Below are 27,034 nucleotides of genomic sequence, written 5' to 3'. Positions count from 1 at the left end.
TTTTTTTTTTTCCTGGGCAAATACTTAACCAAATCCTGTTTCTCCTCTGTTTTTGATGGCAACAGAACATACTTCCCAGCCATTTGCAGACAGTGTCTGTCTGGCGGCAGGCTTTCCCGGGCACAGAGCCCCTAACTGGTACTGGCCAGCTTCTTGAACTTCACCGTTGTCCTTGGTTACTCACTCAGTGTTTTCTGCCATGGGAACCAATAAGCATCCCCTTCTGGGACAGCAAAGGGTCAAGAGCCATCTGCTATTAGTCAGTTACACTGCTATCCCCAGCCCGGTATAACTTGGCTTGGTCAGACTTCCCTTCTGCTAGGTATGGTGGTGGCAAAGACTTGGGGTTCAAGCACACAGGAGGCTGAGGCAGGAAGACTGCTCTGAGTTTCAGGTCAACCTGGGCTACATAGTGACTTCAAGGTTAGATTGGGCTATAAGGCAAGACACTGTTAAAAAGCCAAAAACTAACCCCCACCCCCACCCCCGCCAATATCCAGGCCAGTAATCCAAGTCAGCACTCTGCACTCTGTAAGACAGCAAATTAGAAGCTGCACCTTAGAGAGTGAATGAATGTAGTTAGGAGGAGGAAGAACAGGGTTCTCTGGTTATAGTACCAAGCTATTTTTACCAATATCCTTACTGGCCCAACCAGTATTTGTTACCCATGCCAGAGAACTCCCACAAATGGACCCGTACAACCACCACTGTTGCTACCTGGGCCACCATAGCCACCCCACTTATCAGCATTAGCTATCTGCTTGTGAACATCTTACAGCACTTGAAATAACAGAAAGAGAAAGCACTGCAGGGTGAACTGGTGCAGGAGAAAGCTCAAGGGTATGCAGCATAAGCAGGGCCAGGAAACTCACACCTGAGACAGCCACACAGGGAAAATGGCTGCCGTCCCCTCACCATTGCTGAGCGGTAGGGGTGGGGGTTAAAGCTATGTGTATCACTGGAATTCCACTGTGGAACCCAGTGTTGAATTCTGCCAGTACACAAAGGTACTTGGATCAGCATTCCATATCTCTTCAGAGCCTACGCCCCTCCCTTTGGAAAGTTTGGTTCCTGATTTGCTAGGGGCAAGGCTGAAATTTGCTGGGAGACACAGCATAGGTGTAGCTATGGTAGCTAATAATCTTCTGTTCTGGGTTTCTGATGTCTGTTTTGGTGCTAGGCATATATGATCGCATGCACATACAGGTAACATTCATACATTGAAAAATATTTCAGTAGCTTTTTTAATATGTCAAGAATGAATTTGCAGCTGGGCAATGGCAGCACACACCTTTGATGCCAGCACTTGGGAGGAAGAGGCAGGCTGATCTCTTTGAGTTTTAGGCCAGCCAGATGTACAAAGCTAGTTCTAGGACAGCCAGGACTGTTAAACAATGAAAGAAACCCTGTATCAAAAAAACCAAAACCAACCAACCAACCTGTTGAGAGACAAAAAGCATATTATACAAGGGAGCTATAGTGAAAACTTTAACACACACACACACACACACACACACACACACACACACACACACAAGACATGAGATTTGCCCGGAATAATACTGTGAGAATGGCTGTTCTACCAAAAGCAAGTGCAATTCTCATCAAGATTCCGTGACTGACCATCTTCATTAAAAAAAAGAAAATGAAAAAAAAAAAATCTCTAAAATTAATATGAAGCAGAAGACCACAGATAGCCAAAGCTATCTTAGCACAAGGGGCATTACTACTGGGAGTATGAAAGTACTTGACCTCAAATTATACCACAATCGTATTGACAGACGTGGTACTGGCTTAAAAACAGACATGTTAACCAACAGTACAAAATAGAGGATGTAGGAAAAAAATTCCACATAGCCATGGCTCCTAATTTTTGGCAAAAGCATCAAAAAAAAAAAAAAAAAAAAAAAAAAAAAAAACCAGAAAAAAAAGAACTGCCAGCTTTGGGGAACTGGGACCTGCAGAAAGTGAAACTTGATCTGCATTTGTTACCCTGATTGATGAACAGAATAAAGGCCTTAATTTAAAAACCTTAAACACTGAAACTACTAAAGGAAAAATGAAAAGAAAATGTTTCATGATGCAGGTCAAAGCAAGGCATTTCTGAAGGAGCCTCCAGTAGCACAGGAAGCAGCTCCAAGAATTGACAGATTGTATTAAGTAGACTTCAAAAGCTCTGCACAGCCAGGTAGATAGATACTAATTACTTGTGTGTTGTTGTAATAAGATACCATGACCAATGGAAACTTAAAGAAGAAAAAGGGTTTGCTTAGTTTGTTTGCTTTTTTGAGACAGAGTTTCACTGTGTACCCCTGGGTGGCCTGTACCTTCCAGCTTCTGCCTCTTCTGAGTGCTGGAATTAAAAGTTTGTACCACTAAAACTGGCCAGAAGAAAACATTTATTTGGCTTATGGTTCTGGGGGGGAGAGTCCGTGATGGCAGGGAAGATGTGGCAGAAGGTGGAGCAGGGAGCTGGCTGATGACATTTTATTTGTACAAAGGAAGCAGAGAGTGGACAGAATTGGGGGTAAGGCTATAAGCCCTCATCGTTGGCCACCAGTGATGTACCTTTTCAGCAATGCTGTACTTTCCAAAAGGTTTCTTAGCCACCGTCCCCCTTCTACCCCCCCCAGTGCCACCTACTGGGAAGCAAGTTACTAGTTATATTTCAGACGGGGCTAATATGTAGAATATATAAAGAACTTCAAAATTTATACCCCACATCCCAAACTACCAATCCATAAACTGCCTGATGAATTCAAAAGAAGAAACACAAATGGCAATATTGAAAAGTGTTCAGCCTCATTAGCCATGAGAGAAATACGATTAAAACTGCTCTGTGATTCCATCTCACCTGGTTAGAATGGGGGGGGGGGGGTGGCTGGGAGAAAAATACTGGCAAGGAAAGGGAAGAGGAACCTTTATTGGTGTAAACTGGTACAGCCAGTATGGGAATCAGTGTGGCGGTTTCTGAAGAATTTAAAATACAAGTCCTGTATGACTTGGCTATCCACTCCTGGGCATGCACCCAGAGGAATCGGTCCTCACCTGCATGCCTATTGCTGTTGCAGTCACAAAAGCAAGGAAATAAAAATCAGCCTGGAAGCCATATATATATATATATCCTAGCTACACGATGAAATTTTATTTATTTTTTATGTGTAATTTTAGTTATGTATCTGAATTTTATTTATGTCTTAAAAAATGAAATTTGCAGGGAAATAGATGGCGTTAGGAATGATTATGCGAAGTCACCCACACTCAGAAAGGCAAATCCCACACATTCTTAGGCAGATTCCAGCTTTTGATGTTTATGTATATGTGGGTGGGAATGTGGGTAGGCACGAAGCAAGCCAGCAAGCCGGGGATGACAAGGAGGGAAAAAGAAGTTTTGCAGAAGGTATTTGGGAAGAAAATGGAAAGAGAGCTGTTAGGGGCAGGAAGGTACAGGTGGAAGGATGTTTAGAGAGACAAGGGAGGAGGAGGCTCAACAAAAACAGATGATGTATGAAAATGCCACTATAAAATTTATTATTTGTAGGTTCCCCCCCACCCCCACTCTTTGGGGGCCCACCTGGCTTTCAAATAAATAACCGGAGACTTATTTTTTTACTTAGGAATGCCTGACCTTAGCTTACTCTGTGCCTAGCTTGCTTTTCCAACTTAAATTAACCCATTTCCCTTTAACTACATTTTGCCTCTGGGCTTTTTACCTCTCATTAGTCTATATATCCTGCTTTCCTTCTTATTCAATGACTGGCTGGATGGTTGCAAGGCTGGCCCCTGGCATCCTTCTCTCCTCCTTTTCTCAAGCTTAGATTTCTCCCCCTACTTATTCTCTCTGCATGCAGCCCTGCCTATCTTCTCTCTTGCTTAGCTATTGGCTGCCTAGCTATTGACCAATCAGGTGATTTAGACAGGCAAGGTAATACAGCTTTACAGAGTTAAAACAAATGCAACATAAAATTATACAACACATTTTTGCATCATTAAACAAATATTCCATAGCATAAATGAAAGCAACACATGTTAAAACTAATATTTCACAACACTTACTACTTTGTACAGTAAAACAACAGTACTCTGTTGTGTCAATTTTTAAACAAGGTTCATATGGTATCTTGGTCATGGTAATTCCTGTGTTGAAATTGTTAGGTCAGCATAAACACGGCAGGGTTTCAGCATTCATGTGTTTTAGCCACTCTTATATTCCTGTTGCCATGATCAACAGCTCTTCTATAAGAAAGCATTTAATTTGGGGATTCTTTACAATTTCAGAGGGTTAGTCCATTATCATCTTGGCACGGGCATGGGAGCACTCATTGTACTGTAGCAATACCTGAGAGCTATTGCCTGATCAAAAGGCAGAAAGAGAGACTCAGAGAGAGAGCCTGGGCTTAAGTTTTTGAAGGGAGGGATAGAGAAGGAGGGAGACACACACACACACACACACACACACACACACACACACAGGAGAGAGAGAGAGAGAGAGAGAGAGAGAGAGAGAGAGAACCAGCCTAGGTCTGATATTTGCTTTTGAAACCACGAAGCCCACCTCCAGTGACACCAGATTCCACCAAGGCTACACCTTCCTAATCCTTCTAATCATTTCAAACAGTTCCACTCCCTGGTGACTGAGCATTCAAATATAAGAGCTTTGAGGGCTGGTCTTACTCAAACCAACCCAGTAGAAAATGATTAAAAATAGATAGGCCAGTACTAAACAATAGTATAGTGCAAATATTGTTCTGTTTTTTTTTTTTAATGAATAAATACTTTGGAGAATCCATACTTATGAGGCACTTGTAGTATGGTTCCATTTTTTATAATTTTTTTTTAATTTAAATTTGAAGCAAGCTTGTTTTATGTGTCAATCCCAGTTTCTGTACCCTCTTGTCCTCTTCTGTTCTCCCCCCCCCCCCCGACACACACACACCAACCTCCATCCCATCCTCTTTCTGCTCCCCAGAGAGGGTGAGGCCTTCCATGGGGAATCTTCAAAGTCTGCCTAGGCCCTCTGCCATGTGTCTAGGTTGAGAGAGTATCCCTCTATGTGGAATGGGCTCCCAATTTTTCCACCTTATAAAAATAAGCAAATACAGGACTGGCTATCAATGAGAATCAGAGTACTAGCTTATCATGTGCAAGGCCTTGGGATGGATTCCCAGTATGAAAAAAAAAATAATAATTAGCAGATAAAACATTTGTGCCTTTTCACCTAGTAGTACTCATCCTGGGACTCTAGCCAAAGGAATAAATGTAAGAAGAACTATGTAAATGTCCACTATTAAGGGACTTGTTAAATAAATCCTGATACTTAGGAATTTTCAATAGCATAGGAATTGTGCTGGATAGTAGTTATATGTCTACTTGACACAAGCAAAAGTCATCCGAGAGGAGGAAATCTCAATTGAGAAATTACCTCCATAAGATCTGATTGTAAGCAGGCCTGTTGGGTATTTTCTTAATTGGTGATTGATGTGAGAGGGTCCAGCCCATTGTGGGTGGGGTCACTTCTGGGCTGGTGGTCCTGGGTTCTATAAGAATGCAAGCTGAGCAAGTCATGAGGAGCAAGCCATAAGCAGCTCCAGCATCCTGCTCTGCTCAAGTACTTGTCCTGAATTCCTCTGATGATAAAGGCACACCTTCATAATTTAATCTAAAGCCAACTTTTTATGTGGTTACTTTTGTCTTGCTAATAATGGTAGCTGATGTTTATTGATGGTTTTCTAATGGTTAGGCTTTGCTTCCAGGTGTCTGTATATGATAGGTATTGTAGAACAACTGAAGTAAGGGAAATGGTTAAGCTATTTGCCAAGTTTATGTAGCTGGAAAGTATAGGAAGGTAGAATTGGTACACAGTCTGGCTATAGATTTTGAACCACTATTCACTAGTGCCATTCTATGGGAGGTGGGGGAATGGAAAAATTGCAGAGGAGTTGAGCAACTGGCAGAGCTGACTATTAACGACAAGGTCATACATATAGCTAGTAAGTGGCAGGCAAGATTCTTCTACCTGGCTGTCCTCATCATTGCAATGGAGCTTCAAAGTCTTAAGATAGTCTAAAGGCTTTTTGCCCTTTGTTGTTAAAACAACCCATAAAACATATACTAGGTGTTAAGTCCCAAGGCCATCTACTAGAGTTGGAGCTTATATATTAAAACCTATATTTCTCTTGGACTCAGTAGTATGTGTCCATCACATGCATAATGCCCTGTACTCAATCCCATGTCCTTCATCCCCAAATCTATTGTTTCTTTCTTCCTGAGGTTAGACAGTCACAGGTAAATGGTTCTTTTTAGTTAATCAGTGCCCTAATGTGCCAGGGCTAATTCCCCAGTAGAGAATGATCCAGAACGAAAAATGAATTCCTGAATCTGCCCTCTGTTTTTACTGGCAGGTCCCAAAGAGTTTTTGGATTTCAGAGTAGAACTCAGAATGTCTCTTAGGTCACTTGCCATCTCCTCTTTTAATTATTGTCAGGAGTGGAGGAACATGGGGTTCTGATAGCTAAAGGTGTTTCCCCAGACTGGACCAGTTTATTATAGAGAACCAGACTGGACCAGTTTATAGAGAACCTTGTACCAGGACAGCAGTATTAATTGTAGAGGAAGTCTGATGAAATTTATCTCGAAAATTTGGGACCAGTAAGGCTGGAGAAGGCTTTCACTGCTCATAAGGGAAGAAATATTATAACATGTGCTATTTTAAGTAAAATTTCAGAAGTCAATGGGATGACCTGTTGTGTATGCCTTGCCAGGATTAGGATTTTGGTTGGTTAACATCTGTCATACTTGTTTCATAAAACATTTTAAATGTGCCTGGTAAACAAGAAGCATGTTTATGTGTAGCCAGTGAATGCTCAAGGTAACAGTTTTGCTTTTTGATAGTAAACAGGCTGTCATACCCAGAAGCAAATACCTACCTACTTTATGTATCGATAGGGTCTTACTATGCAGACCTGACTGGCCTGGAACTCACATAGGGCTTGGCTGGCCTAGAGTGTTGGGATTAGTAATCTGTACCACCATATTTGTGAATAATTAAGGATTTTAAATGTGGTTATAAAAGTTGAGAAGGTAGTGTAATGAGGAATATATTCTTTAATAAAAGGTGTTTTTTAACTTAATTTTTTTGAGATTATAATATAGTTGGAACATTCTTTCTTGCCCCTTTCCACCCTCCAGACTTTCCCATGTAGTCCCTTCCTCTTTGCTATTTTTCAAATTCATAGCCTCTTATATTTCTAAGAAAGATTAGTTTTACTTTTGTATATCTCTGTGTGTATTTACCTTTTCCTCAGCCTCCTTATGGAAGCACTTTTAAGTAGCCAACAAATATTTTATCCCTAAATTTTTATTTAAGTAAGTATCTCTTAAAAGTAATGTGGGGCTGGAGAGATTGTTAGTGGTTAGAAACACTGTTGCTGTGTGGAGGACTGGCTTCAGTTCCTAGCCCCTCAGGTGCAGTTCAACCAACTAACTCCAGTTTCAAGAGCCCCAATGCCTTCAACTGACGTCTAGGGGCACAAGTCATGCCTATGGTGCACATATATATGTAGGCAAAATACTCATACGCAAAAAATAAAATAGAATAATAAATCATAATGACAATTCCTTAGCATCTTGCTTAGGGTCTTTATTACTGTGACGAGCACTGTAAGAACTCCTGTAAAGGAAAACATTTAATTGGGGCTGGCTTACAGGTTCAGAGTTTTAGTCCAGTATTGGCATGGTAGGAAGTGTGGTGGTGTGCAGGGAGACACCATGCTGGAGAAGGAGTTGAGAGTTCTACATCTGGATTGGCAAGTGGCAGGAAGAGAGAGACACTGGGTTCGGCTTGAGCATTTGAAACCTCAAAGCCCACCCCCAATGACACATTTTTCTTTAAAACAAGGCCACACCTACACCTACTCCAACAAGGCCTCACCTCCTAATAGTACTAAGTCCTATGATCCAGTGAGGACCATGTTCATTCAAACCACCACATCCAGTTAGGTGTCATGGCACACAACTGTACTCCTATCAATCCTAGAGACCAAGGCAGGAGGATCCCAAATTGGTAATAAATATGCATAGGGTTCATGAGTTTGAAGCCAGTTTAAGATGCTTACTTGAAAAGAGAGAAACAGTTTCTCTGACTTAATCTGAAAAATTGTCATGGGCCTACTGTAAGAAAGAATCACATCTTGTTGGCAGTAATATGCCTAATATTACTACTTTCTTTAATAGCCTTGGCTGTGACAATCTTAATTAATAATATTAACTCTCTGATCACACATTACACATTACAGAGCAAACCTATCATCCATCCATCCATCTATCCATCCATCCATCCATCCATCCATCCATCCATCCATCCATCCAAAGGTTTCAGTGGTACCTGGAGTTCAAGGAGGTTCAAAGAGGCTTTGAGAGGCAAGGAAGCTAATACTGAAGATGGGTCCCATAACTAACCCTGTTGGAGGTTGTCTGGAGGAAGTGCTGTAGGAGCAGGCAAGGGAGACAGAAAGGACCAACAAATGGATGAGTGGATAGATGTGCGGGCAGTTCGAATAAACAGTGGTAGCCAAGTCAAGTTGAGACTCGTGGGGCAGTCTGGGGTATTTGCCTTTCCAATCCTTGCATTCTGCATGGTTACATTACAGGGGCCAGGGACCACTGCAGTGCTAGGTGCCTCCTCTTTACAGTGTCAAGTGAGGGGGTTGTAGTCTTAACTTCGTCTGGTGTGTTTAGTAAGTTCTTGGCGCTGCATTTCCTGACATCATTCAATGTGTTCCACTGTCCTTTGCTAAAATTTTAGGGAGACATTCTTTCTGCTTTAAATTTTTATCCATTGACTGATAGATTGACTGGGTATTTGTATATGTGCATACATGTACCATGCATGCTTGATTCTTTCCTTTGCATCCCAGGGTTCAAACTCAGCCTGTTACCCTGTGCCACATAGATGGTACTGGGTAGATTGTGCTGGCTGTGTGTTCACCTAGGTGCAGAATCATTCTCCGTTCTCTGGCTAGAGTCAAATGCTGTTTGTAAAATGGAGTCCTTCAGGGAAGGCACTTTCTGCTTCAGCAAAAATGAAGTACAAGTTTTATATGAAAATATATAAATCATAAATTATTGATGCATTTTCACAATCTGAATACAGATAAATGACTCTTGGATCAAGAAATAAGCCATTCCCAGTGCTGGAGAGATGGCTCATTGGTTAAGAGTGCTGGCTGTTCTTCAAGAGGTTCTGAGTTCAATTCCCAGCAACTACATGGTATCTCACAACCATCTATAATAAGATCTGGTACCCTCTTCTAGGCAAAAATGCAGACAGAGCACTGTATCTATAATAAAGTAATAAATAAAAAGAAAGAAAGAAAGAACATTACTTTTATTTCTCTTAGAGAAAACAACAAGTAGAGGAGCCACTGAAACTCATTTATGCTTTAGCTATGGTGGTAGTTTGAATAAAAACGGCCCTTATAGATTCGTATTTTTAATGCTTGGTGATCAGGGAGTGGCAATTCTTGAGAATAATTATGAGATGTGGCCCAGTGTCTTTGTCTTCCTGCAGCCCATGGAGCCTGATATAGAACTCTCAGCTACTCCTCCAGCACCATGTCTGCCTATAGGCCATCATGGTCTCCACCATAGTGATAATGGACTAAACCTATGGACTGTAAGCCAGCCCCAATGAAATACTTTCTTTTATAAGAGTTGCTGTGGTCATGGTGTCTCCACACCAAGAGGACACTGATGAAGACAGCTATACATTATGAAAGCCCACCCTCAAAGACATTTTTAAATGATACACGGTATATATCGTCACACAAAGTATTTCCCACAGCAAAGCTTGTCATAATGGTTTCATTCATCCTCTCTTCCTAATCCCCAAGAATTGGGATTTCATCAATAAAACTCTAAATGTTAAGTTATCAATAGAACTCAAAGGACGCTTTGTTTCCATTTGTGTAAGTGTTGAAAGTTTCCCAGTGTCTGCCTAGTTTAACAATGGGGGCAGTCAATTGCAGGGGCGCTTGGCAAAGGGATCTTAGCCTTTTCATTCCTGACAGTAAGGCTGAAGGGACTTCTTTAAAAAGCAGAATTAAAAAGGGGTTGGGTTGAGGGAGGCACCTGGAAAGATGGCTCAGTGGTCAAAAGCACTTTAACCCCAGTTCCAAAGCATTCTGCACCCTCTTCTGGCCTCCATGGACACCAGGCATACCTACAGTACACATACATAGGTGCAGGCAATGCAATCATGTACTTAAAATAAAAGCAATAAATCCCCAAAGAGGACCTTCATTTAGACTTGAAGGCTCACACCAGAAGCCTGGCACTTGGGAGGCTGAGGCAGGACAATTGCCATTAGTCCGAGGTCAGTCTGTACTAAATAATGAGACCCTGTTTTTGTTTTTTCTTTTAAACAACATAATCTCTTAATTGATCCTTTGAGAATTTCACACCATGAACCCCAGTCTCCCCCATACCCTTACAGCATCCCACCCCCCAAAGAAAATTTAAAAAGAAAAATTAAAATCAAACCAAACCAACTAAACAAACAAAAAAATATTTCCACTCTTCCATGTTCCCTGTTTCTCCAATACCTCTTCCTTCATCTGTATGGCACTGGGAGTTGATATGTCACACAGCATATTCTTTTGTCCAGTCAGCCTTAATTGCAAATGTTCATTGCAGTGAGTCACTGGTTGGGTTCAAGGCCTCTGGTTTCTGCACACCATCATCACTGGGAGCTGAGACCCTGTTTTAAACAAGCAAGCAAGCACCTAAGAGTGGGTGGTAAGAAAGAAATTGTTTTAACTAGTATGTCTCAAAAAATAATCAGCAAATGTATCTGAAGTCTCCTGGCTTGGGGTAATTGCAATGGAAGTGCAGTTAGATAATGGGAAAATAGGGTAGGGGTGTGCACTACCTCTTGTGTCCTCATGTGTCCGAATCCAGAGGGCTTTGTGTGCAGAACTTTTACTGTGGAAAAGCTTGTAGCCTGCATGGTGCTAAACCAGCAGCTAGCACAGCCCTTGGAATCTGATGTTGGTCTTCTCAGTGTCCTGGGCTGGCTATGGTGCTTTGGTGACTTTCCAGTGGGCTGAACGGCAGGGCTCAATGGTGGCATGCTGGTTTGTGTCATCTGGTGAAGTCCTCATTGATTACTGGTAAGCTCTATATGTTGTGAGTATTCCGGAACAGCATCTGACTGATGCTGTGCTTGGCAATATGTGTTGATATGTGCTCTGTGTCTGGTGTAGGAGGGTGTAGGAATCCATGGTGTGGGTTTTCAGTGTGGCATGTCCTAGTGACACTAGTGGAAAGTGACTTGCTAAAATAGAAAATAAAATTGAACAGCTGGGTTGATGGCTTGTTGCTTGGTTCCCACCAGTTGTCTCAAAGGGATGGAGGAAGAGCCACCCAGAGTGTTTTTAGCAGCTGTGACTTCAAACTAAGCCAAGTTTTGTTTTGCAAGCACTCTAAGAATAGATGGAGGCTCTTGGTTTTAAAGTAAAGAAGACGATTAAAAGTTTTCTGGATACAAATAGCTCAGCTCACTTTTTAAAAACAAAAGTTTGGTTTCAAACTATAAACATGTTTATACATGCAAATTTATATATTTGTGTACACACACACACACACACACTCACACACTCACTCACTCACAAATACATGTAGATGCCACTCTCTCATGTTCTTGCAGTCTGCTTCTCTGTCTTGTCTGTACAGGTTTGCTTCAGAACCAGAACTTCATAGCATCCTGTTTGCATTTATTTGCCCAGAGACTATTTTTGTTGTTGTTGGTTGGTTTTTGTTTTGTTTTTGAGACAGGGTTTCACTGTGTAGCCTTTGATGGTCTAGAATTCACTATGTCTACTAGGTTGCTTCACACAGAGATCCACTTGCCTCTACCTCTCAAGTACTGGGATTAAAGATGTGCACCACCATGCCCAGCATGCCTAGGAACTGCCTGAAGTTTTTCAATTCTGGTTAGTTTGGGGTGAAATTAATTATATTGTTTGTGCTCAGATAGTGCTGCTGGATAGAATTGCCATATTTGGGATAAGTAGCATACACAGTGGATTTTTGAATTTAATCTTTAAACATTGGCATCAAGATAGGCATTAGTATGTAGCTCAGCACAGCCATAGACTCACTCGAGTGCTGAGGTTAACAGGGATCCTTATGCACATGTATTTTATAGGACACTAGTAAGTGTAAAGAAAATCACACTAAAATACATTAAGAGAGAGTTGGAGCTAAGCTAATTTAAAGTGAAGTCCTTCTGTTTTCATAAAGTTTCTATAAATTTTAGGGCTAACTGTATCTTCCAGTGCTTCTAAAGTATTTGAAGGAACCCTTTATAGGGACAGGATTCCTTTCTAAGATCTCTCATACAAGACCACACTTGAAGTTACTCTAGTCTGATTCAGACAGCCTGACTGAGCCTGAGAGCTATCATTACCTGAGAAGCGTCTAAGTCCATTGGTTCAGTGATGGTCTTGAATCAGCGTAGTTCCCCAAGGCCATACAGTAATCTAAGTATTGACTATTATTCTCCATTTTCACTCCCTACCTGTTGCCTTTCCCATCCTTCTCCTCTCCCTCCCTCCCCCTCTCCCCGTCTTTTTTGTTAAAATGATCATAGCTTTATTGGGAATTGTCCAGGCTCAAGATCAATTTCTTGGCTTAACAAAATTTGTTGTTCCAGAGATATTTGGAGCAAATCAAGAAGACAGATTTAAACAGTTGATGTGAATTCAGGGTTTTATCATTTTCATCATTTCATGTCATCTTAGTGATAAACTTGTACTGCACAATATGTGTCACACGTTACAATGAATGTTATACATATATGTATTCTCATAGGGTTTGCATTAATTTTTATTGTATGTATAAGTAGGCAAACCTCTTAATAAGGGTCATAAGGAATGACTTGAGATCTGTAGCTGAGATGGAATCAGTGTTTCTTACTCTCATCCCTTCTTTTCTTTCCTTTTTTGCCTGTGATATTGTGTACATGATGCTTGTGTTTGTGCATGTGTGCAACACTGGGCAAGCGTAATGATGGAGAGAAGCATGTTGGCTGCTTTCCTCTCCTGCCCTTACTGCTTTTAGACAGACTCACTTACTGAGCAAGAGCCTAGCCCATTTGGCTAGACTGGCCAAATGGTATTATTTATAATTCTCTAGTTTTTCTGTCCTTAGTAGAAATGAAAAATCTTCCTGAATGAGTTTTATGAGTATTTGTTTCAGGTATGAATAGTAATTCCTTTGATACATTTGGAAAAAAATTCTTTGGAAGACAGGTTGTCATGTACCTAAAGATAGCCTTGAACTCCTGATGCTCCTGCCTCTGCCTCTCAGTTGTGCCACCACACCTGGTGATACAGTTGATGCTGAGAGTAAAATGGTTTGTTGAACTAAACTCATTAAGTCTGTTCATTCATTCACTAATTCATAATTCAATGCCTTATTCATTCCATTAGTACTTTTTAATCCCCGCTGTATGTAAGGCCTTCTGTCTTCTCATTTTGTGCTTGGGACTGCTCAGAAGTTGAGAGTTTTATGAAGTCTTCTTCAATTTCAAGCCTGGGGGTGGTTGGCTATCAGCCCTGGGGAGGTCAAGGAAGAAGTTTCAATGTTTAAAGCCATCCTGGACTACAAAATGACATCCTGTCCCATAAAACCAAAGGTTCATGGAAAGAAAAAGCCCAAATGTATCCTGTATAGAAAATACTGTTTCCTTTACAGATACCTTGGTCGGTATCCTTGCTCAGAGTTCCTCTCAAGTGTGCGGAAATTGTATAAAGACTGTGAAGGACGGATATGCCTCATGGTGGGATGAAAAGGAACCTGGTAGCTAGTCATGAGACTAAATTTAAACTATTATTTGTAGTGAGTATATAATTAACATGGGGTTAATGGTGAGGAATAAGCAACCACAGTAGGTTTTTTTTCTTTAATAAAACAAAACAGAAAAAAAAAAAAAAAAGAAGGAAAAGATGGGAAAAGAGGAAAACACACTTAAATGCTGCATGGATTCTTTTTTCATAAAAGACAATCATAAGAGGGTGTGGAGAGATGGTTCTGTGGCCGAGTGCTTGCTGCTCCTGCAGAGAACCCAAGCTTAGTTCCCAGCACCCACAGAAGGCAGCTCACAGCCATCTCTAAGGCTGATGGGGATCCAGTACCTGCTTCTGGAAGGCATTGCATGGTACATACATGTGTAGGCAAAACACCAATACATATTAAAAAAAAAAAAAAGGTATGTTTAATTCTACTTTTCCTCATCACAGTATGTGCTGCTCCTTCTTGGACTGGGCAGATGACAGTAATAGACGTCTTACAGCTGGCAGGGTCAAGGCCGACAGGTGCTGGACACAGGTGCCAGAGTGTCCTGTGGGGTATAGACAGTGCATAGAATGTAGTCCCTGCCTGGTCTACTCAAGGAGAGGGCTGCCCCTGCGTCTGCTGACATCTCCTTCAGATTTCCCGTCTCACTTAAGCAGTTGCCAAAGGCAGCTGCAAGATATTTTTTTGCCTATAGAACTTTTCCAACTCTCTTTATCCTTTGTGCTGGGCTTCTTTCTCCCTTTTGTGAAAGATTCCACGTACCTTGAGGCTGAGCAGGAAGTGTTACAGTGTTACATTTCCAGCTGGTAGTTAAACAACTAGCTAGACTGCTGATGCTACTCTGTAGCTATGGAATGATTTTGATTTTTATATATGACTGTTTTTCCCTCATTGATGTCTGTGCACTATGTGTAGTGCCTTCTGGATCCCCTGGAACTGGAGTTACAGATGGTTGTGAGCCATCATGGGGATATTGAGGATCCAACCTAGGTCCTCTAGAAGAGCAGTCAGTGCTCTTAATCACTGCGCCATCTCTCCAGATCCAAGAATTGCTTTATTTTTAATTTTGTGTAAATGCACATGAATGTAGATGACTGCATGGGGCTGGGGATTGGGGGTGGGGTACGAGGGTGGGGACTCAGATCTGGAGTTACTGGAGGATTGATTGAGCCATCTGATATGGGTGTTGGGAAACAAATTTAAATCATCTCTGCAAGAACAGTATGTACTTTAAACTGCTGAACCTTCTCTCTAGCTCCATAGCTGTGAAATTCTTTTTGTCTCATTGTAGTTAGTAAATATAAGTTCAAATATGGAAAACAGCATTATTTTTGAAGAAGGAAGTGAATTCTGATGAGTAGTGTTTTTTTCCAAGTTAGAAAAATAATGCTTTAATGAAGAAAATTCAAAGAAATCTGAAGCTTGCTTCCTCCTCATTCATATGTATCCTATTATCCAAAATGGGATTATGTTTTTCAGCAATATATCACAGACATCCTTGAATTTAAAAAAATATAGATCTATGTCATTTATAATAGGTATTCAGATTTTCTTTGCCTGGACTATACCATAATTTATGTACCCATTGCATAAACATACATTTAACATAGAAATAAAACTGCAGTGTCCGCACACTTTTCATTTGCACAACTCTTCTGATGCCAAACTCTCCAGCATGCCACCAAGGTATCCTGTAATTTAACTCAGTTATGAGGGCGTGTAGCTCAGTGTTTGGTCACTTTCTTAGCCTCTTTAAGAGGCCTTGTAGTTCATCCCTAGCATCACAAAACAAGCAAACAACTTCTAACACCATCTTATTAGAGACAGTCACATCTTATAGGATAAGGGCTCAGTCCCCAAGACTGTCCCTCTCTCTACAGATGCTGATGGAAAATGCTAGGCTTTTCCTTGTGCTTCTCACCAACTATCAATCAGGGTTTTTGTGAGCCTTTCATGGGCTTGACTATTCTAGTTTGGTTCCTGTTGCTGTGATAAAGTTCACTAAGTAGATCAGCCTGGTAGCTGTGCATAGGCAAAACCTTTGCCAAACAGTGTATGCTCTAGCAGCACAGGATCTAGCACCATATGGGGCCCTGTGAAAGTAAAAAAGTTTTTCTTTTGCAAAAGAAACTGTCAGCAGAGCAAGCAGCCCATGATTTAGGAGGGGGAAAAAATCTAGAGATTTTGTAGTAAATTAATGCCCACCCCTATTTTCTTCCATTTATCTGGTTCTTTGTCAATCTGTTTTACAAAGAACCACAAAATTAAAACATACATGCAAAACCACCAGTCAACTAATGGGTAAATGAATGAATGTCCTTTGAGACAGGGTCTCTCTGTGTGGTACTGGAACTCACTATGTAGATCAAGCTAGGATCAAACTCACAGAGATGACCCTTCCTCTACCTCCTGAGTGCTGGGATTAAAGGTGTGCATCACTGCGTCCAGTTTGAACTAATGAAATGAAAAGACAGTTCTGCAAAGAAGAAATACAAATGGATAATAAATATTTAAGAATATGCAACATTACTGGCAGCAGAGAAATGCAAATCAGAGCTACTCTGAGATACCACTGTACCCTGCTCAGCATCTGACAAGGGGCTAGATGACTCAGTGGTCAAGAGCCATTCCCAGCACCCAGGTGGTTACTGAAATCACTTTTAGCTCCAGTTCCAGGGGAACCAGTCCAGATGTCCATCAGCAGGTGTTTATGTGTGACGAAAAATGAGGCCATGGAGTTTGCAGGAAAACAGATGTATGTACATGGAAAATATTTATATTAGGTGGTGATGTGACCCAAACTCAGGATGGTAGAAGTCATGTTTTCTTTTGTATGCAGGTCCTATATGATAGGCATCAGTGTATAAATGTATATATGTAAATAGATGTAAGTGTTGGCAAGGGATGCATGGAAAATGAGAGAAAAAAAAGACTGGTGAGGGGAAGGCTATAGGGGGTGTTCATATCTAAGGTAGCAGGGGTTGGGGAAGTGAGCAAAGAGAATTCCTTAAAATATACTTTGTTGGAAATGCCATAATGATATCTAACATAGAGTATGCTAATTTAAAAGGAATGCCTTTGTGTCAAGGTCAGTTATTAGCCACCAAAATCTATAGGTTTTGCAGTAAATTAATGCCTGTATTTCTTCTCTGTTTTTCCTTTCTTCCTTTCTTTTTCTTTTCTTTTCCCTTTCTTTTCCCTTTCTTCCTTCCTTCCTTCCTTCCTTCCTTCCTTCCTTTCTTTCTTTCTTTCTTTCTTTCTTTCTTTCTTTCTTTCTTTCTTTCTTTCTTTTTTTGGAGACAGGGTTTCTCTATATAACAGCTCTAGCTGTCCTTGAAGTTGCTGTGTAGACCAGGCTGGCTTTGAACTCACAGAGATCCACCTGCCTCTGCCTCCTGAATGCTGGGATTAAAGGGGTGGCACCAACACCACCTGGCCTGGGTTCTTGCTAATCTAGGGTATTTGCAGATTTTTTTTTTCTTTTCTTCTCTCTCCCTTTCATATTCTTTTTGTGTTGTATTACTTAGATCTCTTTAAGTAGACAGTGTGGATTTAATAAGGGAAAAGATGAAAAATAATAGTTTTAGGATGCAGGTGTTACCTGGCATGGTATATTATTTCTGTTAGATGAGAAATACTCAAAGCAGTATCACATAATAGATGCTCTTGTGCCCTGTTGGGGGAGTGTGGTGATGTATTATTTATGATTTATTAAAGCTTGCCTGAGGATTCGGAAAGCAAAGTCAACCACAAACCATAGAAGCCAGGCACGTACCTTTAATACTATCAGCCAGAAGCTAGGAGGAAATGGTACACACCTTTAATCCTAGGACTCAGGATTAAGAGGTAGACAGATCTGTGTGAGTCCAAGGCCACCCAGATCTACAAAGATTGATCCAGTCCTAAAGAGAAACAGCTCACACAAAGATGATCTCAACACCTGGGATCACACACCTTTAATCCCAGCATTAGGGAGGTGCATAAAACTGGAGCAAGGTTTCTGTATAGAGCATTCATTCTCCAGCCACATTGAGGATAGGAAGACATTCAGTCTCAGGAACCTCCAGCCACACTGAGGAAAGGCAGCAGGATCAGCCCATTCAGCCTGAGGTAGTGTTAAGAGCTAGTGGCCTGCTACTTTGCTTCCCTGGTCTTCAGGCTGAACTCCAGTATCTGCCTTGGGTCTTTTATTTTTCCTGTTACAGAGGAGACCAAGGCGTGGAAATGTTATGTGAAGTGACTGTGGCTTCCTAATTAGTCAGTGACAGAGGCATAGTTCACTGTCTGTTTTTTGCTGCTGTCTGCCAGAGATGCCAAGGCATGTGTTAAAAATCACTGTGGGCAGCCGGGCGGTGGTGGTACACACCTTTAACCCCAGCACTCAGGAGGCAGAGGCAGGTAGGTGGATTTCTGGGAGTTCAAGGCCATCCTGGTCTACAGAGCGACTTCTAGGACAACCAGGTCTACAAAGAAAAATCTGTCCGGAAAAAAAAGCCCCCAAACCAAAACAGTGTGGACTGAATTGAAATCATGAAGCATATGTTTGCCAGGCATGCACAAGCTCTGGGTTTAGCCCCGGCACCACTAAAGGACAGAAAAATCTCATGGCATACTTCTGGTTGCTTTCAGGACCCTTGGTAGCCTGATCCCAGCCTCAGAAGTCTAGCATTGACATTTTGGTACATTGGCATTTGTCTTTGACCCCACTGCTTCTTATAAAATGGGTTCGTGGCTGTGAAAAGCACTTTTTTGAGTCTCTCTTCAGTTTCTGGGGTTCCTGCCAGCCTTTTTGTTGTTGGTTCATGTTGTCTTGTGCCTTGAAAACATGAACAGAAAGTGGGTCAGACAGCCAGACTCTGTGGAATCTTCCTAGAATTAAAGGAGGAAAGAAACCAAAGCTAACACAAAGGGACCAGATTTCCCCACTAGAGGAAAAGAAATTGGGGTTTAAAAAAAAAAAAAATCATTGCTGGTGCAGATGTGAATCCAGAGGGCAGATCCTGGTTCCTGTGCCCCTTTTTACAGCACATTTTACATGTAAAATAGTCCAAGAAAGGATGCAGTTTGTACAGAGGGGAAGGGTACAGAGGAGTAGAGGTGTGTTTCTGCTGTGGCCTGCTTCCTGGAGGGCAGGAAGGAAGAGAAGGGGCAGGGGCTTTCTGTGGGGTCATTAGTTCAGTACCCAACTCTTGGTCTTTTCAGAGCCTGTTCCTTTGGCTGAATGAAACTCAGGTAGGATAAGGGCTGCCAGTCTTTCTGTTGTCTTTCCTACGTCAATCTCTAGAACATTAATTATCCTGCCTGGAAATAGCTTTGCCCTCATTTTCTGGCCAAGTGGAATTCACTTCATTTGGCCTGATAAGAAGGGAAAGAAGGGTAGACAGACACAGCCCAACTTGGAGACATTGGATGTTTGGAGTGACTTGAGAGCAGCCAGGCATTGGGACAATGGATGCCCCACCGAAGAACAACTGGAAAAACAGCACAGGGAAACATGTGTCAGACACAGAGAGCCTGGAAAAACAATTTTCAAAGTATTTAAGCACTTAACGTAGTTTAGTGGCTTTAAAACACACTGAGCTGCTTTCCAGATGTCAGATGTAGGCAGTGTGGTTGGTGTATCAAACAAGAAGCTATTGAGACAGAATGTCAGGCTCTGTACCGTTATAATTAAAAGCAAGAACTCTTAGCCCCCCCCCTATGACGCCTTATTCTCACTCCTACCACATCTCCACCCTTGGCTAACTAATCTTTTGAGGGGCCACACGTGGTAGGCACAAATTCAATACTCCATGTTTAGCAAATCTTAGCACATGTATATGGTGGGTGAAGAACAGCTTCTTCTGAAGCTGGGTCATAGAAACAGCATGTATCCTAACCCTAGAAGGAGCTGGCTGCCATGGAGGAGCTGCTTAGTAGACTGCACATTTAAAGAATTTTTTAAAATAATAAGTTAAATAAAAAAAAAAATACAAAAGAATTTCCAGTGGTAATTTTCTCTATATTCTACATGTTCAAAACTTTGGGGCTGGGGCGGAGCTTAACTCTGTGTGTGTTGTTGCTTCTAACCCTAAATCTGATTCTATAGTTGAATCCCTACAATACATAATACTGCTGTGAATGTTCATTGCCTAAATAAAAGGATGAAAACTTTGCATTTCCTATAGATAATGAACCTCAGCCTTTTTTCACTTCTCTTTTTCATTCCATGTTTTTGCCTGTGAGAAAATGCAGAATACAAATACCCAGTATGTGTTTTGTAATTGTCAGCTAGAAATAAGAATATGGAATGAAACAACCTTCTACATTCTGGTTGAGCCCCAGCCTTAGAGCCTACCGGTGCTTTGTGCATCTTTTAGTAGCTTTGTTAATCCCAACATGAGAAGAGAAGGAAGATGCTGGGGGTTTATGCTTCTTCCATGGGCTTCTTGGCTTGAGTCAAACAGGCAAAAACACTAGTCTTTTCCTTGTCCTCTTAAGGGTTAGGAAAAAATGAGGTCAAGCAAGAATTTGGCGATACTTGATATGCAAAGTCAGATTTGCCTAGCCTGGGTGATGCTGGGGGCTAAAGCAGGTGATGGCCTGTCTCTACACTATGGCTGAACCCCTTATCCTCCAAAGGCAGGCCCATGAGTCACCCTGTAGGGCTGGATTGATGAGCCATTTCCCAAAGCAGTTTTGTGAGACATGGTACATTCATAGTGTGTCTTTCTTTCCTGTCCTGAGCACAAACCACTGGTAAATAAACCCTTTTAGGAACCACAGATATTATGATATTATGGTCCCCAGTTGGCAGTCACTGTTTTCCTGTGCTGAGAGCCACTCTGTCTCGATTCTGACTCATTTCTGCCTCAGCTGAGTAGGTTCAGAGGGAATGAATTGAAGGAAAGTAAGTGGAGCTCAGCAGAAAAAAATTTGAGGTAGACAGATCACCACAGCTGGCCCCAGTGCAAGGCCTGTTCACACTGACACTGCTAATTTAAACCAGCAGCTTCTTGGCAAAGCCGGGACGGAAGGCAAGGATTAGAGTCACAATAGTTAAAACATAATCCCTGCCATTTAGGATTCCAGAAAACTGTAAGTTTTAAGTAGAAAGTAAATGGTAGAGACCGGGAGCATGCACCAACTTCTGGTTTTGTACCATCTTTTACTAGAAGATCTTAAAAATCCCCTATCTGTGTATAAGCTGGCACTCCTGTGTCATATCCTGCAGCTATATCTGTGTGTAAACTGATGCAGTGAAAATTGGGCTGGCACCTTTGAACCACAAATTCTTTGTGGCTTCAGAAGGTGAGCATTCATATTTCTGTTGTGTGAACAGAGCAGTTTATTGGATGGCACAAGTCACTTTATAGCTTTGGGATTTAGATGTTGACTGTTTGGATAAGGATATGTCAGCTGTGCCCATTTATAGTTCGCCTTTTGTCTTCATGTGTCATGCATTCTAGGTTAGCAAGGATGGTGACTTAGGGTTTGGCAGATTGGAAAAAGAACTGTAACCGGTTATAGTTAATGAAAGCTGCTCTGGGACAAAGGATCAATAAGAGTGAAAGCAAGAAGTATGAATGGAGGAGGGAGATTGATTACTTTTAGAAATAAAGTAAAGCAGAAGCTGTGCATCTGTTCATCCTGTGAGGCAGCTTTATTTCTGACTGTCAGTGTGCTAATCTCAAAAGCAAGCTCCCCACCACTAGCGTAGCCTATGCAAGGAGCAGGGCAAAGGCTTCTGATCTCACTGTTCTGACCTCAGCTTTCTACTGCTTTAGGCTTGAGCTGTGAGTGCAGTATAAACCATGGTGGTGGCTTCTGCTTTGGGCTCCCATTGCCATCTATTTCTGTGACATTCTAGTTTTAGGTGGCATCAAGGAAAAAGTCTGTGCTTGAGCCTGGGAGAATTAGTAAATGATCACAGCTGCCACCTTTTTCTTATGGCTTTAAGACACAGTCTTTGGTGTCAGTTAGAAGACTGAAATGCCATTGGCCAGATAACAAAACAAGAGATAGTAATCAAGAAATGCCAGAACTGAGTAAAAGATATGGAATGCTATGCTGTCTCCCAAGTCTTGAAATTTTTTAAGTCAGAATGCTTCTCTAGAATGTCAAAATAGATTGGAAGATGGGTAATGGTTTGTTTCTGAAAAGTAAACTAGCTATTGCAGGTTTGTGTTGGGAGGTTTTAAGTTTTGTGTGCAGGTTTTAAGTTTTGGGACTTGCTTTCTGTTACAAGTTTTAAAATTGGCATAGTCTCTTGTAGGCTATAATGGGTCAAATTTTCTTGGCAAACTCTATCTGAGACTGAATCTAATTGTATCCGTCCACAGAAAACAGCTCGAAAAGCTATTTTACTTAGCAATGTTTAAAGTTACTGCCTTTGTTTGTTTAGAGACAGGCTCTCACCATGTAGTCCTTGTTGTTTAAGGAACTCACTATAAAGACCAGGCCTGCCTTGAACTCAGTGAGATCCGCCTGCTTCTACCTCCCAAGAGCTGGGATTACAGGCGTGCACCTTCAGGCATGGCGGTAATTGCTTTATACATACATGTGTGTAGTAGTAATAGGGTGGTGAACTGGTCCAGTGAATCAAGTTTATCTGTATTCTAACTTGGGCTTATAATGTTATGGAGATTATAAGATTATTTTAATGCCTTTTGCGTGCCATAAAGTTTGTTCCATGGTCACTAGAAAAAGCTTATATTTCATTGGAAGAGAAATAAGACAACTCCCCCAAATTAGAGGGGATCAGTGAAGAGGTTAAAGAGAAACTTCATCAAAATAACAATTACAATTGACATTTGATCCTCAGTTTGCCTTTAAATTCCCAGCTCATTGGTACAATTCTATTGATGCCCTTTACTAGGTTGGGTGTAGGTAAAGAGGCAGGGTGAGAGCCTTTTAAGTCTGCTGGTGGTGGCAGCTCTGTTTCCATCCGTAATGTGAAACTCTTTCATCAAGAAAGAAGGGCACAGGAATAGGGTGGGCACTTGTAACCATTCCCATTTTTCTATTTTTATATGCTTTCAGCAAAACAAAATGTATTACACAGGCTTTCTCTACCTCAAAAAGTCTTTGTCATGTGACTTCCTTCCATAAGGTGACGTGTAGTAGGCCAAGGACTGGCAGGTCAGTCCTTCCAAAAACTCCAGACCGTTGGCTGGGCAGCAAGAAGCCAGTAAAGTCTCTTTTTTACAGATAAGGTTTTATCTCTGCATAATGGTTCTGCTACTAGTCAAGGTTTATATTTATAAAATGATCTTCACTTTTATACCTGCTCAGTGCATCATAGATGTATAGTCTGTGGTTGGTTGAGTGGATTTTGTCAGCCTTGAGCTTGAGGCAGGAGCTGCCGGTCTTTCCTGTGCTCGCTAATTGAACTTGGGGACCCTGGTCATGGAATCATGAAACCTGTTAAGTGACTTTGATAGTCTAGGATGCTTAGGACAGACCTGCTTTACTTGTACTTGCATGTTTGTTGTAGGGGTTTTGCTGGTTTGTTTTGCATTTCTCTTTGGCTATGGATGCCAAGTCTTGGGTGGGTGAAATGACTTGTCTAATTAGGTGACACAGGGTCTGTGCTAATATTAAAGTTCAGGTTCCCAGGTATGTTGTGATTTCAAGACTGATCTTTTTGGTTTGTACCTTGTCTGGAAATAGACTACAGTGGCAGCAGTGGCTCTGGAGAGGCCTGTATGAGGGGGTTTTGGAGACCTAGTCCCAAGGGTGACTTGGATTCCATATGAGTCTTGGGATATGAGTCCAAGAGGAACAGAAGAGGATAGAAGGGGAGAAGGGAAGGTAAGCCATCAAGATTGAGGACGGAACCCTTGGCCTTGCCTCATTTGGAGGAAAAGTACTGAAGGGCAAAGCCATGCTTAAGGGGAGAAAAGCAGCAGTAGTGACAGTCCCCAGGCTGATAGGTGGGGCTAGGCTTGAAGGTGAGTGGTGATCTGAGAGGGCGAGTGCTTCCTCTCTCTATTACAGTTAATCTTTACCCCACAGAGTTTATCTAGCAATTAAAATGGTGTTTGTCTTTATGGCAGAAAGTATTAATCCACAGGGAAAGATTAACTTTCCAGGAGCCATCGTTTCCAGTCAAGAATCTTCTCAGAGGCAGGAGAGAGCTGGCCTTTCCTGTCTGTTGGCAAACCCCAGGTCACTGGAGCTGCTGCCCATTCCACCAGCCAGTTCTGGAGCAAACTCCTCCCTGGGGTTTGATGCTTGCTGTTGGGCCTGGGCTTCAGAGGAAGGAGAAAGGCCACTCCTTATTTATTGGGAACACCTCTCCCACCACATGCTACTCAGTGCCTTTCATGGGAAAGCTTTGTAGGGATTTTGTTTTAAGTCTATGGAAAAGTTTGTGGCTGTCAAGAAAAGTTTTCCTTCCTCATAGGAACTGTTATTCTTTGTAAACAGCATGGGGTCAAGGAACTGATTCCATTTACCTCCTTCTTTGGACTGCATGAAGATAAGTGGGAAACTTAACTTTTTTTTTTTGGTTTCTTTTGCTTTGAGACAAGGTCTCTCTAAGTAGCCTTGGCTGGCCTTGAATTTAGAGAGATCAGCCTGACTCTTCCTGGAATCTTGGAATTAAAGTGTGCACCACCACACCTGGCTCCAAGTTTATATTTGAAGACAAAGTTCTTTACCCATGCATGAAGATTTCTAAATTCTTTCAAAATGTAGCATCTGTAATTGTTCTGTTTTTTATATCTTTATATTCTTTATGTGCCAAAAAGAGTGTATTCTATTGGGAACGGAATCTGCCTGTTCCCTAGACAGAGAGGGTGTGAAGGAAGAGGTTAGAGGGGAATGCCATTAAAGGGTGACAACAACTAATGTTGAGGGTGAATGGCCTTTATGTCTCCTGCAGCTTATCTTCAGTGACTAGTGCCAGGTCATGTACATACATAATGTACATGTGCATCAATTTTCCTTTCTTCCTTTTTTGTACATTCATGAGTATTTCAGCCTTGGTTGCTTATGAAAACAATCCATAGTCACTGTTAAAAACTTGTAAAGCATAAAAGCTTAGATAGGAAAAACACAGCAAAACAAAAAACAATCAACCTCCTTCCCCACTATTTACAAACCCCATTATTTGCTTATATCACCAAACATGGTTAGTTTTCTCCCCCTTTTTGGTTCCCTTTTTATATTTGAAAATAAAATGGCACATATTTATAGAATATTTAAAACATAGGAAAATTGAATATATGAGTATATAGATGTGTTGATGTTAATTTCCACAAGAGATTATACTTTTTAAATAGAAGACCCTTTCTTAAAGTAGACTAGGCTGGGGAATAAAGCCAGGAAGGAGGTGTGGGAGTAGTAGGGGAGTGCTACTATTAATGTAGATAACTCCCAGTCCTGGCAAACAGCATGGTCACACGGAGAAACAGGAGAAAGGAAGTGACTCAGTTGTATTAATAGAGGGAGCTGAGATGAGACAGTGGGATGAGAAAGTGAATGGCATCCTATGGGTTTGGGAAGAGGGTGAGGGGAACCAATACTGAAGGCTTTAAGTCACCTAAACAAGGGGAGAAATTAGTCAAGTCAGATCTGGAACCTGTGACCAATTCAGTGTCCCCTGAGTTGTTGCATTTAGGCTGGGTGGGGGGGGGGTGTCCAACCTTTTGACACTGGGACAAGATGCGGTTTACAAACAAGTTGTCTCCACTCATAGCTTTTGTAAATGAGTAGTTTTCATTGTGTGAGAATTTGAGAAGAAAACCACTCAAATTCACAACCCCTGTACAGCAGACGTCCGGATACCAGCTCAGCTTTCCTGTTTCTCACCCACGTAAAGCTCCTCTTTTGTTGGAGTCTTGGAAGGCAGTGAATGACACAATTAGATCTGGGAGCAAAACTCTTTAAAGAATGATGGCTGGTTGTAGGCTTGGAAGGGTGTGCTGTGGTGGCTACCAGGACATGGTAGAAGTTGCAGGACCTCATGCTTTAGGGTAAGCCCTGTTTTATTTAGTCATTGGACTCAGACCTATCAGGATCAGGCAGAGTGTCCACATAGAAGGCTCTACGGCTTTCCAAAGGGATGGAAGCTGGAAAGCATTGTTGACAGTCTTTAGGGATACAGGTCTTAGCCACCACTTCATATGCCAGCACTGTACGCAGGGCACACTATGTCACACCACATTCACAAGCCATCACCTGCTTATTTAGAAGTGGGGAGAGTGGGGCTCAGCATCTGGGAATGTAGCATCCCAGTTGCTATGATAATCCTTCAACTTTACCCCTATATGGCTGATGGCAGTAGTGACCAGTCTCTATCTGCAAATCCAGTATGTTGATATATCTCCCTATCAGAGGTAGACTGGGTTCTGATGCTGGTTTTCAGATAGTATCAGTGTTTATGATGCTGGTATCTTAGTTTTATGGTACCAAAGCAGAAAATACTTATCTAGGATAAGCCTGCCTTGTGTGTGTGTGTGTGTGTGTGTGTGTGTGTGTCTGTGTGTGTCTGTGTGTGTGTGTCTGTGTGTGAGAGAGATAGACAGGAGAGGATTTGTTGCATGAGAACATGTGGTGGTCAGAGGATCACCTCAGGTGTTTTTTAGACTTTTATTTTGCTGTAGACTGGCTCTCGTTGTTGTTTGCTGCTGAGAGGGCCAATTTAGCCAGATTCCAGGCATTCTCCCATCTCTGCCTCCTGTGTTGCCTCCCAGGACTGTGATAAGAGACATGCAGTACCATGCCAGGCCTTGCTTGGGTTCTGGAGCTTGTGCTCAATGCTTTCACTCACTAAACATTCTTCTTAGCCCGAAAACCATAGGATTGGTCCTATAAGAATAATCATAGTGTTTTGCTTTTTTAGTTCTAATTTCTCTGCTTCATTTTAACATTTAGTTCATTTCTGTCAGTTACTTATTCTGAAGGCTTGTACGCTGGGGCTCTCTGAGTTTCCTCATGCCCTAAGGCTGAGTGAAGGATTTTATTCAAGTCTTGAAACAGTTCACTGCTGCATTTTTTTTGAAGACTGAGATGACATATGCTGCATTTGATATTCATGGATCAAACTTAGCCCTAGCTCCAATCCTCCCCATGCCCAGCACTTTAGTTTATTAATTATTTATTTTTAAAAAATCATACTCAATTCAAAGATCTTAGAAGAATACACATGTCTTTATTCTAGGCAATGGAAGAGTCCCCCATGTTAACACAT

The 27,034-nt window shown here is 41.6% G+C and overlaps 1 protein-coding gene across 2 annotated transcripts in view; it reads left to right on the top strand.

Moving 5' to 3' along the window:
• The window catches only part of Wwtr1 (WW domain containing transcription regulator 1), a 122,094-nt gene that overhangs the window by 43,074 nt on the left and 51,986 nt on the right, over positions 1–27,034 (top strand). The window lies entirely within an intron of this gene.

This window comes from Phodopus roborovskii, unplaced genomic scaffold (assembly GCF_943737965.1).
Source record: "Phodopus roborovskii unplaced genomic scaffold, PHOROB, whole genome shotgun sequence".
NCBI lineage: Eukaryota > Metazoa > Chordata > Mammalia > Rodentia > Cricetidae > Phodopus > Phodopus roborovskii.
Note: the sequence above shows the minus strand (reverse complement) of the source record. Positions and strands in the feature narration are given on the sequence as shown.